This window comes from Dipodomys ordii, unplaced genomic scaffold (assembly GCF_000151885.1).
Source record: "Dipodomys ordii isolate 6190 unplaced genomic scaffold, Dord_2.0 Scaffold28, whole genome shotgun sequence".
Classification (NCBI taxonomy): Eukaryota; Metazoa; Chordata; class Mammalia; order Rodentia; family Heteromyidae; genus Dipodomys; species Dipodomys ordii.
In genome coordinates, this window is record NW_012267244.1 from 11,988,737 (window position 1) to 12,005,519 (window position 16,783).

Consider the following 16,783-nt stretch of genomic DNA (forward strand, 5'->3'; position numbering starts at 1 on the left):
TTAAGCAATAACTGTTCTACTAAAAGCAGAACAGCTACACAAAAGGGACTGAGTAGGGGCTAGGAAGGTGGCTGAGTGGTAGAGCGCTTGCCTTGCATGCATGAGGCCCTGGGTTCGATTCCTCAGCACCACATAAGCAAAAAGAAAAAAGAAAAAAGCCGGAAGTGGCGCTGTGGCTCAAGTGATAGAGAGCTAGCCTTGAGCTGAAGAGCTGAGGGACAGCGCCCAGACCCAGAATTCAGGCCCCATGACCGGACCCCCCTCAAAAAAAAAAAAGGGACTGAGTATATCACTTAAAGCATCACAATTTGTTCATCCCAAGTGAGACTTAACTCTATCACCAACAATCAGTGGAGAAAACTAAATGACTCTTAGTTACCACAGAGCTCATAAACGTGTGTTGATCATGTGTGCTGAGACACGTGTGTACATGTATGCTTTAGAGGACAGAACACATGATGAGTGATTGTGATGCTGCTCTCAACCAGGAGTTATGTCATGGGCAGCAGAAAAAAGAAAAGGAATACTGATGAAGTTAAAGACTTGCTACCTTAAATCTAAATTGGAAGTTTAAAGTAATGATAGATAGGTAGATAGGTAGGTAGGTAGATAGATAGATAGATAGATAGATAGATAGATAGATAGATAGATAGATAGATAGATAGATAGATAGATAGATAGATAGATAGTTTGGGGTTTTTTTGGTCAGTCATGGGGCTTGAACTCTGGGCCTATGCGCTGTCCCTCAGCTCTTCAGCTCAAGGCGAGCGCTCTACCACTTGAGACACAGCACCACTTCTGGTTTTCTGGTGGTTTATTGGAGATAGGAATCTCATGGTCTTTCCTGCCCAGGCTGGCTTTGAACTGTGATCCTCAGATCTCAGCCTCCTGAGTAGCTAGGATTACAGGCATGAGCCACCAGCACCTGGCATGATATATTTTTATCCTTAAAATTTAAGTATTGGGGCTGGTGAAGGTGGCTCATTGGTAGAGTGCTTGCCTCACATGCATGAGGCCCTCAGCACCACATAAGCAGAAAAAGCCAGAAGTGGCGCTGTGACTCAAGTGGTAGAGCACTAGCCTTGAGCTGAAGAGCTGAGGGACAGCGCCCAGGCCCAGAGTTCAGGCCCTACGACTGACAAAAAAAGAAAAGTGAAATTTACGTATTTATTTCTGGATACAGTGGAGCTGGCCTATAATCCTAGCCACTTGTAAAGCAGAGTCTGGGGTCTTGCTGTTTGAATCAAGATTGGAGAAAAAATAGTTCACAAGTTTCTCTCTCAACCAATGGCCGTGTGCAATGGCACACACCTGTCATCAGGTGACAAAGGGAAGTATACAAATAGGAGGAGCATGGTCCAGGTCTGCCTAGGCACAAACTCTATCTAAAATAACCAATTTATTATTATTTTTTAATTGGTTATCAAAAATAACCAATTCAAAAAGGGTCTGGCAGAGTAGATCAAGTGATAGGGTTTCTGCAAAGCCCTGCACTCATCACCAAAAACAAATAACAAAAACAAGTGTTTATTCCCTGGCTATGTCTACTTTAAAAGTTCAGAAATGAACAATTCATGAACAGCAAGCACCACGCTGCCTAGATCAAGCCTCTAAATATCATTTTACAATAGCAAGAATTAGGATCCCAGGAGAAAGGGCTGATTCTAGATCAAGGACAGAGAATGAACATGATGAACCTGGAACATCCTGTCAAACAAAAAAGAACAAGAATTCTACTGAACATTACTGCAGCAAGATGAAAAGAACCCACAAGACAACATGGGCAGGATAACCAAACATCAGTAAGGACAGTGACTGCGATGAACGTGGACATATCTAGTGTTTATAAACTGATAAACTCAGAACAATACAGACAATATTTCAAGGGTTGACTTTGAAAAATACCATAGATTAACTTGTTTTGCAAACTGATAAGCAGACAGAGACAATGAGGCAAGCATTTCTCAGTCTTTCCCAAATGAGCTGTATCTGAGGATAACCAAATAGGAAGGGAGGTTTCTCTTTATAAAATCACTCCAGAAGAATGTGGAAAGAAAGATGTTCTTTGCCACCCTGAAGGATCTCATGGATTTAGGCAACATTCTGCAATGGCGGCTAGCATCACAGAAAGACAGTAGGTGTTTTGTGCCTCCTGATGGAGGTATACAACACTGCCTATTAAGTAAAGAAGTAAACTCCAGTCCCAGCAAGCCTTTAACTACCAATATGCAGGGAAAACAGAACCAGGAGAATGTGGTCAATGGCCCCACAGGAATGTAATCAACAAAATCCAGACTGTGGGAAACTCTGCAGGACAGATGACCCACTTTCTTCAACAAATAAACTGTAAGGGAGAGACAGAAAGAGAGGAGGACTTGCAGTTTAAGTCCAAGAATCATCTCAACTACTTGCAATGGGTGGATCTTATTCTAAAAATGATTTCAAACAAAAAATGTAAATGAAAACATGGAGGTGATAGGAAAATTTGAGCAATGTCTTGGTATTTGATAATAGTAAAGAATTATTTTAATTTGGTGATATGCTAATAGTATTAGAGTTAAGCTTTCTAATATACCTTGTCTTTCAGAGTTACATGCTGAAATAGTTACAGCTGAAATAATAGGATGTTTTAGATTTGCTTTAAAATAATCCAGGTGTAGGGGGAGAGTGGGTGTCATCAATAAAAAGAGTAGGTGCCATTTGAAAACTGGTGAAACTAGGTGGTATATACCTGAAATGTCAGAATACCTTTCTCTCATCCTCTTTATATATTTGAAATTTTTTAATAATAAAAATATTAAATGATGAATGTTGAAAACAAATCTATATATTGTTTTTCTATAACAAATGACAAAGCTAATAATGACACACTACTGCCAGCAAATCTATGAACTCAGTGCTTCTACTATTGTCTGTTGATCAAGATGAATTGTATTAATTACTTTGTTGACTGACAACTCCTTAAGAGTTGCCATAAAAGTAACAACTTTCTGTACAACTACTCAAAGATAATTTTAAATAAAAATGAAAATTATAGGAAGTCACAGAACGGAGTATGTGGTCCACATGAGATTATAACCTCATTTTCTCTGACTTCAAGTCCCAAGTGTTTATAAGAAAAGCAGAAATCACTTCATTTACTTTCAGCATGGGATATCAGCATTAAAAAAAAAAAAAACGGTTTGAGACAGCACTGGAAGGTGCACAAGAGCAAAACAAACATGGAGGCAGAGCTGGAGAAACTAGAAGGATGAAGCAGTAGCATCCAGGTCAAGAAACTGTAAATACCCCAAGCTGGAACTCACAGCCCATACCCATGCCAAACAGCTGCAGCCATCACTCTGCCGGCCACTGGGCAAGTGCTGCTGTTTCCTCTTCCTGTCTTTCTTCCACAGTCAATTTCTTGCCAGTGACTCCTTGTAGAATCTGCAAGGTGACCACTGGGTCAAGGAGCCAGGAAGATGCAGTTTGTAGAATTCTAATCCCATAAAAATCAGGGTAGATTAGTGAAGATTGTGGGTAGGCGAACCAAACTAAGAGATAAATAACCAATTCAACTCCTTGCCAAGCTCCAATGTCAAATTACATTAGCTTGATTTATAACCTTGATGTAAAGTTTCCCATTCCATTATGGCAGCTACTTATGTGGCCATTATACACTTAAAATACAACTAGTGCATATTGAGATGTACTGTAATTATGAAATATATTCCAGATTTAGTTCCAAAACTGAATATAAACTATCTCATTAAATTTTTATATTCCATATAGGTTAAAATGATAATATTCTTAATATATTGGTTAAGTAACTACTTATTAAATTTTATTCTGCCTATTTCTTCTTAATTCTTTTAAAATAGGACTAGGGGGTGGGGATTTAGCTCAGTGGAAGAGCACTTGCCTGGCAAATGCAAAGTCCTGAGTTCAGTCCTCAGCTCTGAAAAAAATTACAATTAAAATTTAAAAATGGGACTAATAGAACATTTGAACTCTACAGGGGAGGATTCCATCTGTGGCTCCCATTGCAATTCTGTTGACTAGTGCTATTCTAGAGGTTCAGCCCAAGGCAGCCATACCTGGAAGCCTATAAACCACATTACCCAGGGTATTCCCAGATGTCAGCTCCACCAGACTTCATGTCAGTTCTTAGTCAATTCTCTTGGATTCTATCTGAATCTGGCACCTGTGAGTTCTGGGCTTAGAAAGCTGGACCTTAATCCTGCTTCTGGCCTGTAAACATGATAGTATCAGTGATGATGCAGTTGACTGCTCTTTGGTGACTTAACCCTCAGGTTTACAGTTCTTCCTGCTCCCCAATAGGAGGACTTCATCTCAAGAACTCGATTCCTACCTTCTAACTCCTACCACCAGCCAACATTCAGCCAACATGCTGCCTTCCCATGGCAATATTTCATAAACAATGAAAACTTCTGAAAGAATTGTTGGATTCATTTTCACATCTCCCCCCCCCGCAAAACTGACAGTAGTGCCTATGTAAGACAGAAACCACACACACACACACACACACACACACACCTCAGAGAGTCTATAAGGTGTACAGGAGTTGTACCTGTGGGAGAAAGAAAGGAAGAGGAAACAGTGGCCTGCAGAGTGATGGCCGCAGCTGTTTGGCATGGGTATGGGCTGTGAGTTCCAGCTTGGGGTATTTACAGTTTCTTGATGTGGGTGCTACTTCTTCATCCTTCTAGGAGTTGTACATTGTTTGGGCAATGTATTATTCCCACTTATAAGGAGTTACTCAGATTTTCCAAAGTCATAAAGTTTAAGTAGGGCAAGGCTGAAACTCAAGCAAAGGGCAGCAAGTATCTTTCCATCATCTCATGTTGACTATATGTAGCTAGAAAAATTATAGGAAGCATTTAGCACCAATGGCTCATGCCATTAAGAGGCTCATGCCTCTAATCCTAGCTCCTCAGGAGGCTGAGATCTGGAGGATAAATTTGAAATCAGCCTACACAGAAAAGTCCAAGGCATCCCATGTCCAAAATACCCAACAAAACATGGGCTAGGGGTGTAGCTTAAGTGGGAGAGTAGTAGAGCTTAAGTGGTAGAGCAAGCAAATCAAGACACACTTGAAAATCAGATTCAATACTCACACATGTACATGCATCTGCATACCCAAGAGTCCCACTGCATTCAAGGAAAATGCTCTGCTATTTAAGCCATGCCCTCAGCCCAGCAGGTATTCTTTTTTTGTTAGCCATGGAGCTTGAACTCAGGGCCTGGGCTCTGTCCCTGAGCTCTTTTGTTCAAGGCTAGCACTCTACTATTTTGAGCCACAGCTCTACTTCTGGTTTTCTGGTGGTTAATTGGAGATAAGAGTCTCAGCCTCCTGTCTAGCACTATAGGGGTTAATAACACCACCTGAGCTTTTGGTCTCTGAAGATCACCCAGTATCACTTCCCACAACGAATCCCTGACAAACACTCCCTGAAGGAACTCCCCAAGTTCTCCCTCACCTGCTTCATTACCCTCTAATTAAACCCATTCCTCCCAAAGGACATGCATGAAAGAAACAAGTTCTGATTCAATTTTATGTTTCTCTCACAGCAGTATTTTTAACACTGTAAATACATTCCAGCTACATAATGGGTTATGTACCTTTTTGGACTAACCTAGAAACCTAAATGCCACATATAAAGAACATTGTTTCTATACAAGAATACTTTCCCAATTCCAGCTAGGTGCCTTACAATCTGGCTTTTTTGTTTTCTGGGGTTTATTTGGTGGGATGGGGGAATGGGGGTGAGGGGCGGTGAAGGAACATCTTACAATCTGCTTGTTGTCTGTTTTATTAATCAAAGCATTTCCTGATTTATTTACTTATTTTAAGAAACAAAGTTCTCACTTCTGACACACAGAAAGACATTCTGGTGTTTGGACCTAACTAGAAAATCTTAACAAACAAGGGGATAAGCATGCCATGTCTGCAGGGGGATGTGGCAGACTCTGGGGCACATGCACATCAAACCAGTACCTGCAGAAGTCACTGACAAAGCAGATCTTTTGCTCTATTCTCTCTTATTTAGCCATCATTCTTGTGAGTATCTAGCTGTAATAAAGCTCATCCCAGAACACTGTAGGGTTTTGATTCCCTCACACCCAGTTTCAGAGACAACACTGCCTGTCACGTGAGTTAAAGACCACTAGTGGGTGAGGTCATCATTGGCCTTCATAAACCTGCTCTTTAGTGAGTGAGACACAGAGATTCATAGGCCCATGCCTGTAATCCCCGCAGAACTTGGAGGCTGAAGCAGGAGTTCAAGGACAGCTGAGCTGGCTACATAGTGAGTTCCAGACCAACCTGAGCTACAAAGGGAGACACTGGCTCAAACAAATCCACCAATCTGTTTTTCTCTCCAACCTTTTCTCTAGCTTAAGACTCCCTAAGCAGGAACCTTGATATTGACAAAAGCCCTAACTAGCCTGAACTCTGGTCATCACCTCTAGATGCTGAACTTTAATGGTATTTGTGATTCTGACACCAAAAATCACACTTTTTCAAAATTTGTTACCCTGTGTGATAGGTTGCTTCAAAGTCTCTCATGTGTCTTCCTATAAAAATTCCCAGAATTCAAATATTCTCTTGCCTTTGTGACTCGCCATTCACTGAACCTATCTGAGAGAAGTTTAAGTTGTGGATTTACTCTGTGTCATCTTCCCAACAGCATACTGTGGAGGACAGCCCTGAGACACAGCAAGACAAAACCAGCAGAGCTCATGCAAAATGGCTCCAAGCACAAGTCCAGATCAAGGTTCAGACGTATAACAAAAAGTTATACAAAGAAGAACCATCTCAAGATAACAAGAAGGCCTTGACCTTTAAATTCTGGAACCCCAACAGGGGCCTTATAAGATTCTTCTGCGTCTTCTTCTTTAGAAATCTAATTGAAGCACACAAGTTCATGTCCTTGGTAGTGGTTTTCAAAGCTTCTGGATAGCATAACTCTGTATACCCAGTCAGTCTTTGCAGGCCAAATCCATCAATTTGTAAATATGGTATACACTTTCTGGTAAAAACAAATACCTAAATAACTTAAATATTATTTTAATAGTAATTAATAGTAATGATGGCAGCCACAATGATATTAGCAGCTAGTATTTTGTACAATACAGCATTTATCAAATGCCAAGGGTTATGTTCAGTGAAAACAATGACATGTTGAATCAAAGTGTCTCAAATTTTGCACACATTACACATTGACCATTCACCTCAAAACAACACTGCAGTTCACACTAGTAAAATAGGCCACAGTGGGTACTGGGGTGGGGGGGGGAAGGGACTACATTTTTTCTTCTTTTTTTTCTTTCTTTCTTTTTTTTTTTTGCCGGTCATTAAGGCTTTAACTCAGGGCCTGGGCACTATCCCTGAGCTTCTTTTGCTCAAGGCTAACACTCTACCACTTGAGCTATAACTCCACTTCTGGCATTTTTGGTAATTTATTGGAGATAAGAGTCTCACAGACTTTCTTGCCCCAGCTGGCTTCAAACTGCAATCCTTAATCTCAGCATCCTTAGTAGCTAGGATTACTAGGCACCTGGCTGGAAACTGTATTTCTAAAGCCTTCTACTTCGCTTTTTCACCTAATAACACTCTCTCCTATGAATAACTGCAATCCACACCAATCACCCTGTGGGCCTTTGAGCCTGAGTATCCACAGGCCTAAGAGGTGGATCAAGTAGTATGAGACAGTGAAGCTCAAAGGTTAGAATTTTGGGGCTGGGGTTGAACAATCTTTCATTCCAATTTCCACTCTTACCTTGGACAATTTTTTCCACTGCTAGCAGCCTCAGTGTTCCCATTATCAAAACAAAAATAACATATTTTACCTTAGAATAGATTAGGTAAAATAATATTTATACAATATATTGCATACATAGTGTATATATATATCATATATATATATATATCACATATATTCTCAGCAAACAGCTGAACATTATTTACCTTATGAAATCAACAAATGGTACGTGAAAATTTGAATCACCTAGGAAACAAGATAACCACAAAATAATCTTTCTTTCCTTGATGGGTTATCCACAAGTGAAATTGTTTCCTGGTTTTTATTACAATAATCACAAGCTTCTTAGAGCAAATTGTCAGCAGAGTAGGGTAATTCCACTTGAGGAACTATTTTTCTATGGATTACCCCTACAAAGGCAGAGTTAAGAATGGTAAAGAATAATGCACAAAAGTCCTAAACAAAAGCTGGCTTTTTTCTTCCTTTGTAGTGCTGAGGACTGAACCAACCTTGGGCATACAAGGCATGTGCTCTACCACTGAGCAAGCTCTCAGCCCAAAGATGGATTTTATGTGCCAACTGAAGAAAAGTAACAGGGAAAGAGCCATCCGTAATCAACTCTAAACCAATGTATACTACCACTTGATTTTTTTTTAAAGAAAAAGCATTTTCCATAAAAACACCATAACTAACGAGACTTCTGTTGTAAGGCAAAAATAGCCACTATGTAAAAAAATGAACAAACAACTCCAGTGGGTGGGATAGAAGGGGAAAACTGGGAGAAAGCAAGGGAAGGGGTGACTTTGTCCCCCCAAAAATGTACTCTTTACCTGACTTATGCCACTGGAATCCCTCTGTACATCACTTTTATAATAACAAAAAACTTAAATAAACAAACAAATAAACACAAACACCAGTGAGATGGGGGTATATAGCTCAGTGGTTGAGTACTTGACTAGTATATAGGAAACTGTAGGCTAAATCCTCCGACCCCCAAAAGAAAAAAAGAAAAAATCAAATCCAGACTATATTTTAATATATTTCAATGGGTTTAAAATATGCATATTCCTTACTTAAAATACATACCTATAAACATATAGTAAAATTCATAGTAAACTCTTCCTTATTTTACTTTTTGAGCCCATGGAAAGAAAGCTGAAAGAGCAGGACAGTACAACCAGACACTAGTGGCTCACACCGGTAATCTTAACTACCCAGGAAGCTGAGAATAGGCAGAGCCCAGTTTAAATCCAGCCCTGTCAGAAAAACTTATGAGATCTCTTCTCAACCCATAGCTGGGTACAGTGGGATGCACCTGTAAACCTAAGATACACGTGAAGCTGGAATCAGAAAGTTCAAAGTTCCAGACAAACTCAGGCAGAAAAGTTCTCAAGACTCAATGGAAAGAAGCTAGATGCAGTGGTACATACCTATTATCCCAGCAATAAGAAACCTAAAACAGGTGAATCACAATCCAGGCACATGCCCAGGCAAGAAGTCAGAAGCTATCTCAAAAATAGCCAGCATAAATTAGGGATAGAATTATGGTTCAACAGTGAGAAACTGGCTAGCATGCATGAGGACCTGAGTTCTAAGTCCTGTACCAAAAAAAAAGGCAGGAAACTACAAACTGGGGAAAAAAATGGAAAACACAGATGAGTTTGAGTCCCCACTCACTTGTAGACAACACTGCTTTCTCTCCCCACACAAGCTCTAGGCTTTGAATAGAAGGTGGGGACAAGGACAGCAGGCATGGGACCGAGAAAGGAATCAAAACAGGTCTCAGAAGAGACCAAAGAAGGTGGTACATTTACAGCAACTTACATGTCTCCAACCAAGATCACTGGATATTTTGTATCATTGGTCATTGAAGAGGAAATATAAACAATGAGTTAAGTGGCTCTTTCCCCTAGTACCAGGGTTTGAACTCAGGTCTTATGCTGGCTTTGCTCAGCTGGTTCTCTACCACTTGAGCCATACTTCCAGCCTGGCTTTTTTTTTGGTTCATTGAAGATGGACTCTCAAGGACTTTTCCTCCTGGGCTGGCTTTGAACCACAGTCCTCCAGGTCTCAGCCTCCTGAATAGCTAGGATTACAGGTATGAACCCCTAGTGCCCAGCCTAGATGACCATTTGTTAGTGCTGTTAGTATAAGACAACCATTATCACTGCTCATCTAGATTTTTCTGTGTGTCTATAATGATGTTTGGACTGCGTTTAACAGCTTTCACAGGCATTCTATGGAATGTGTTCCTCCCCCTGCCTATACTCCGGAAATCCTCCTCAATATGTTCCTTTCCCTCTTGCTTTCAGATGTATTTGGCCAAAGGGGAGGGGCAGGGGACAGGAGATCCCTAAGAGGAAGAGAAAGGGAATAAAGGTTTTTCCCTCTAGGATCCCTCCCTGCCCAGTCAACTGCTGTACTAACAGCAACCAGCAGAGTCACTTACCTATCCGCACACCAAGGCTCCAGCTTCTGGGGGCTTCCCGGTTATATAGATTTTGTTTTCCCGTTTCCTATACCCATTCACTGCCCATGACCCTTCTAAGGTGGTAACAGCACCGTAGTTTCTAGCATCATGTGTTGGCCTTCCTTCATCCTGCCAACCTGCTGACATAACCCATTTCTGAGATTAGTTGCAACTTGAACACTTTTGGATGTATAGTATGTCTCCTGCCCCAATACTGTGTGACAGGGAGGAAGGAAGTCATAGCTGGTGATTTCGGCTCCATCTAGGGATAGCGGTTACCTATAGCCCTCTGATTGGCCAATGGCACCTCCTGTGGCTCTGAACGCTACATACCAAATAGAGAACTTCTCAAAGCACAGAAAGCAGTTTTTATTCATTAGTAAGTTCAGTATCTGTCACTTTTATAGACCTTCTAAATCTGAATTTACTTGCCCACTTGGCCCCACGGCTTCCACCTGCTTCTCCCCAACTTTGCTGGTTTTCAAACTCCTGACTTTATCTTTCACTCTGGTCCTATGGGGCTCATTCTCTCCTTCCTACCTGGCTTCCTGGCCCTAACCCATTGCTATTCTGGGGTTACAGATCTGCTCCACCCCTACTTATATGCCCTGTCCTGCTGGAGCCCAAACCCTGCCTGGTGGTCAGAAGGGCACTGGGGAAGAGGAGGATTTCAGTAGAAATTGTCTTACCTCTGGAAAGCTATATGCTTGCATTGTTACTTTCTGGTTTGAGGTTTTATTCAGCAGTCAAAAGGAAGAAATACCTGATTATCCTTAAAAATTGAAAATCAAGTGGTTAAAGAAAGCAGTGAAAATTAAGCAAGTATGCTCGGTGACTTTAACTTGTGTGTTGTATGTACTATGATAAAATGTGCAATGGCAGAAGGTAAACTTGGGGCTTACTAAAGCCACTTGTGGGACTCACTTGAGCTCTTTTATAATTAAAAACGATGGTGAAAGGACTACAAGAATTCTTAAGAGCTGAAAACCAAGTATCTGCCTGAATCTGATGACATCAGCTGTTTTCTACTCTTTCGGTGCTTTTTAATTTCCCCTTGTATATAACCTGGTCTCTCCAAAGCACAGATGGGTGAGGGACTGTAATGGGAGAGCAACACACTAGAATTCTTGCAAATCCAAAAGGATCAGTCAACAACTGAGCCTCAAGAAACCTGAATAGACTGTGTGGTCAAGTGCTTGCCCTGCAGATTTTCCAGCCAACCATGGAGGCTCTGAGTCTGACTTTGTGAATGGAGATGGTAATATAGTATTACAGTCTCTGTCAGAGACTGCCTATACCTAATTTAGCTCATCAACTAGACAATTCAATTCATTTAAAGGCAGTGGTTCTCCAACAGTGGACCCCAGATGAGGAATACTAGCATCTCCTGGAAGTGCATTAAAAACTTAAGAATCTTGAAAGGGGTGACATTGATCAAGAAACACTGTATTTATAAACTGCTGAGTTGAATGGCAACTCCTTAAAGATAATAAAAATAGGAAGTGGCACTATGGCTCAAGTGGTAGAGCACTCGCCTTGAGCTGAAGTGCTCAGGGACAGCACCCAGGCCCAAGCCCAAACCAGTACCCAAGCCCCATGAACAACAATAACAAAAAAAAAAGATAATAAACATATTCAAGGTAGCTGGGCTCCAGTGGCTCATGCCTGTAATCCTAGCTACTCAGGAGGCTGAGATCTGAGGATCACAGTTCAAAGCCAGCCCGGGCAGGAAAGTCTGTGAAACTCTTATCTCCAATAAACCACCAGAAAACCAGAAGTGGCTCTGTAGCTCAAGTGGTAAAGTGCTAGCCTTCAGCTGAAGAGCTGAGGGACAGAGCTTAGGCCCAGAGTTCAAGCCCCACTACCAACAACAAAAAACAATTCAGGATAAATAAAAAATAAAATTTTAAAAACTCAAATTTTAGGCCAGGCCTGATGACTCACATATAGTAACCCTAGCTTCTTGGGAGGCCAAGATTAGGAGGATTTTACTTCAAGACAAGTAATCCTAGACAAAGTTCAAGAGATCTCTATCTCTCCAACACTGAGAATTTTGATACACCTGTCATCCCAGATATTCAGGAAGTTTCCAGGCCAACTAGGACAAAAGAGTTTCTGACATTGCACCTCAATAGAAAAACAGCTGAACATGGTGGCACACACCTATCATCCCAGTCATAGAGGGAAGTACAAACAGAAGAATCACAGTGCAGGCATCCTGGGCAAAGACCCTGTCACAAAAATAACTCTATCAGAAGGATTTGGCATGTGGCTCAAAGTACCTGCCTGACAAATGCAAAACCCCCCAAAATTAATCAAAGTAAATGGATTCAAACTCAGGTCCCAGAAAAGACCTAGAAAGTCTAGGAACAGAGCCCAGAACATAGTTCAATAAGCCCTCCAGCCAGGTGATTCTAGTTCAAGAGTACTAACTTAGAAAACAAAATGACTATTTAAAAAATAGTTTTCCCCACCCCTTCCTCAAATAAAACTTCTTAATGTAAGAACTGAAAAATATCTATTTTTTCCTTTGTATAAACTCAACTCAGAATTACACTTACTGATTATAGAGTAATATCTAGAAACAGAAATTATGAGGGTCACAAATACTTGATTTAGCCACATCCTTCTGTAAGAGATATAACCTCCTTCTTGGCTATTCCCAGAACACCTTTGTCTTTACCCTGGAGTCTGGCAGCCATACTGGCTACATGAATCAATGAGCCACAGAGAGGGAGGGGAAGGACAGGGGAGCTGGAGATGCCAGCTACCAGCACACAGCGCCATTTCAAAGGTAACAGTCTCCTGTGTTGTATCCATGAGAGTTCACCCACAGAGACCGCTGCAAGTTCTACAACTGGCTTCTTAGTCCTGGGTGCTTCCAAGCAGCAACAGCTGGTGTAAGATTTGTAAGAATCCCTGGTTCCTCCCAGAGAGAGGTTCAAGCATATACCTCTGAGGATTTCTAAACGAGAATTACAAAATTGGCCCAGTATCAGGAGAGAGCATCCTCCAAGATTCTCCTGTTGGAGTACTATTTTTAAAAAAGGCAAGCAAGGAGGACAAAAATTGCTAGGAAGTCATATTTTTACAGCAATTGGGAGACAAATCTAACTTCTTACCAGAAATGGAAACCTATGTGATATCATTGTACTGCCTATGAATTATTAATGTTTACAATCTTTTGCCAATTAGGTATTCAAGAAGGTTCCTGTTGACATCATGTTTGACATCATAATGCTTCATCATTCTAAAAGCTTAATGAAATGAGTTATTGCTAGAAAAAGAGAAATCAAGCTCATTTTTTGTTTGCACTCTGGGGAATACTAGAGGCCTAGTAGATAAGAGGATATTGCTTATAATTGATGCACAGAAAGGAAGAAAGACAATTGAAACCCACCGCCCTGCAAGCAGGACAAATGGCAGACTGTTTTCCACCTAAGCATTTTAGAAAGGGTGGAGGGTCACATGGCTAGCAATTATCCCAAACTCTGAGGTCAAAAGAAAAACTCTTATTCAAGAAGAAATGAAAATGTTTACAAAATTATTCACAAAAAGGAACAGAAGATAGAAACATTAACATTGAGAAAAACAGGATGGTGACATGGTTCAAGTGGAACAGTGCCTTCCTAAGAAGCTTCAGGCCCTGAGTTAAAACGCCAGTACTAATCCTGCTCCCTCCCCCTCCAAAAAAGACATCCAAAAGCAATACAACACTGAGGCAGAATGTCTAAAAGGACACTCTTAAATATTTTAGGGCAATTCTGTGATAAAATTCTGTGTGAACTGTATAAATAACTCTGGTCTCAAACTGAATTTCAAATTCATAGTATTTGAGATCAATAGGATGCAAATTAGCATTGGATCCCTAAAGTGGCCATTTTATTTCCAACATTCCTGGTAATGGGTTGAAATGAACTAAGCTCTTATTTGGGAATCTTGTTGCTAAAGCAAAGTGAGTTAAATTCCTTCCCAGGTCAAGCCTTTTAACACTTAAGCCAAGTAGCAATGAGATTTATTCAAGTTGATACTAGCAACTAATAACTGGGATTCATTTTTGCTTCAGTTTTTACTCCATTTGGTTTCTTAAGTAGCCTCTTGAGGGAAGTGTTAAAACCCAGAGAATGGGTTAGCTCATTATACTCTCTTTCACTAAACAAACACTGAGTAGCTAGAGTTGCCAGATACTAAAATGAGGTCTTTGCTATCCGAAAGGCAAAAATAGATGATGCCTCTTGAGCAAGCAAAGAGAAATAGCACGGAGTGGTCACTGTTCTGAAATACAGCCCTGGTTTTCAAACTTTCTTTTCAACAATAAGGCAAAAGAGTTGTCTTGTGGTATTGGAGACTGAACCCAGGACCTGACTAGGCAAGCACTCTACACTTAAGCCATGCTCCTAGTTCCCTTGCTTTGTGTCTTGCTCACTTTAGCTGGCTGGCTGGCCTCAAACTCAAGATCCTCCTACCTCTGCTTCCTGAGCAGCTAGGACTACAGGCATGTATCACCAATCCCAGCCAACAGAACAGTCTCTATGGGGAACACCCCAATTTAATTATGTCACCAAATATAACATTTTAATATCTTTAAATGGCTTTTGGTGCTAACTTTATATGAACTACTGGCTGGCGATGAAGGTTGAGGGGTAAGAAAATATGTAAACTTAGTATTAAGCGCATGCCTCTGTTAAAACCGTGTAAATGATAGCCCATACTGTCATGAAGCCAGGTCTCTAATCTTTAGATATTAACACTACCCACTGTTAACATTGAATAATAAAAAGAGAAACTTATTGCTGGCAAAAGTAGGTGCTCAGTCAATAATATTTTTTTCTAATGGTGCTTTGATCATTGCCAGAGAAATACTGAAACTCTAAGTAATATTGGTTAAATTTTGTATTTCAAGATCAGGTGCTGCTTTTTAAAAACTGATTTCTTTAAAAATAAAAATAAAGCTTTTGCTCTTTCAAACTGAAGTCAGTGCAAGCTATCTTTCGCCTCCCTCCTTCACTGTGGGATGACTTTATCCAATGAAGACCAATCTCTCCTCTCTTTAGATCAGCCAGTGAACACGCCTTTAACTATTAAATCTACAATTGTGTCTTGCCAAAGAATCGTGGAATGGTTCCGAACCATGTAAAAAGCTGCATCTATCCAGCATTATCAGGGAGAAATCAGCTGCAGGTGACTTATGTATGTAATCTTACTCAGGAGGCTGAGATTTGAGGGTCAAGGTTCAAAGCCAGATAGGCAGGAAAGTCCATGAGACTCTTATCTCCAATTCACCAGGAAAAAAGTCAGAAGTGGAGCTGTGGTTCAAGTAAAAGAGCACCAGCCCCGAGGGAAAAGATATGAGACAAAGGCTAGGTCCTGAGTTCAAACCCCAGGATGGACAGAGGTGGGGTGGGGACTCAGGAAATAGGGGACATCGTTGCCTCTGTGCAGGAAGATACACATTGTCCTTCTGCTTGCTCTAAAGAAAAAGGCCAGTGTCCACACTGACACAATGAAAAGCATCTTGGATAGAAAATGGAGAAGGTCACTATTGGAATATTAACTTTTCATCATCATTAAGACATGGCCAGTGGCTGCTGTAACCACTCCCTCCCCGTTGCACTCTCCCCAGAGATGCGATGTCTGTGCAGACTCTCCATCTTCAGATGCTGCACCGCAACTGGAAACCATGTCCTCTCCTTGTAGCTGGGCTGGGTTCTCTCAATTACCTCCAGGACGCAGCCAACCCAGGGGCACACTACAGTGACAAACAACAGGTTCTACTCTGTTCCTCTTCCTCCAGTCCTTTCCTATAGCTTACTCAGAACCCGTTCATTCACAAATCCCAGCGCTGGGTCCCTGTGTTGTGTGACTCCATCCAGCCTGGCTGGCTTTCCCAGGTAGTGCATGTGAATACAAGCAGGTGCTTGCGATTCTGGTACTGGGTCTGCACCAGTTACCTACTAGGCAGACACCCCCCCAAAAAAAACACACCCCCATTTCTCTCAATGATAGACACACACACACACACACACACACACACACACACACACACACACCCTCCTGCAACATAAATCTGGCCACAGCCTTCCTCCCCTCCCCGAGAAGCAGGCCAGACAAACTGTTTCCCCTCGTTCGACCTGCCTCCACCCCCACCGGACCACCCCCTGAGCCCCTCTGAGGGTCTTTCTCAGGTCGCATTTCCCAGGTCTCCACCACCCCCACAAATAAAAAAAAGTAAACTACTCCTCCTCAGCGAGTAACAGGGTCCCCCAAAACCCACCGCGTCACTGCGACTCAACTCCTCCCGAGTCCCCCCCCCGCAGCCCACCCCGACCCACGCGAGGCCTGCCCGGGCGGAGCGCCCCCCCCCGTCCCCCCTCCGCACACACACCCAGCCCCCCGCAGGTGGTTTTACCTTCACGCTGGTGTAGCTGGTCTGGGTTTCCGCCTCGGCGCTGCTGCAGCAGTGGCGCCTTCGGCCCCTGCAGGTGGTCGCGGCGGGGGCTGCGGAGCCCGAGCTGCTGCCGCTGCCCAGCTCGGCCCGGGCCTTGCGGAC

General features: G+C 41.9%; 1 protein-coding gene across 1 annotated transcript in view; it reads right to left on the minus strand.

The window, feature by feature from the left end:
- The window catches only part of Pde8b (phosphodiesterase 8B), a 185,881-nt gene extending 169,104 nt beyond the window's left edge, over positions 1–16,777 (minus strand). The window contains exon 1 of the mRNA XM_013015938.1: positions 16,643–16,777. The gene's annotated coding sequence lies outside the window, so the exon portion shown is untranslated. The remainder of the gene's footprint in view (positions 1–16,642) is intronic.
- Positions 16,778–16,783: the final 6 nt, after the last annotated feature.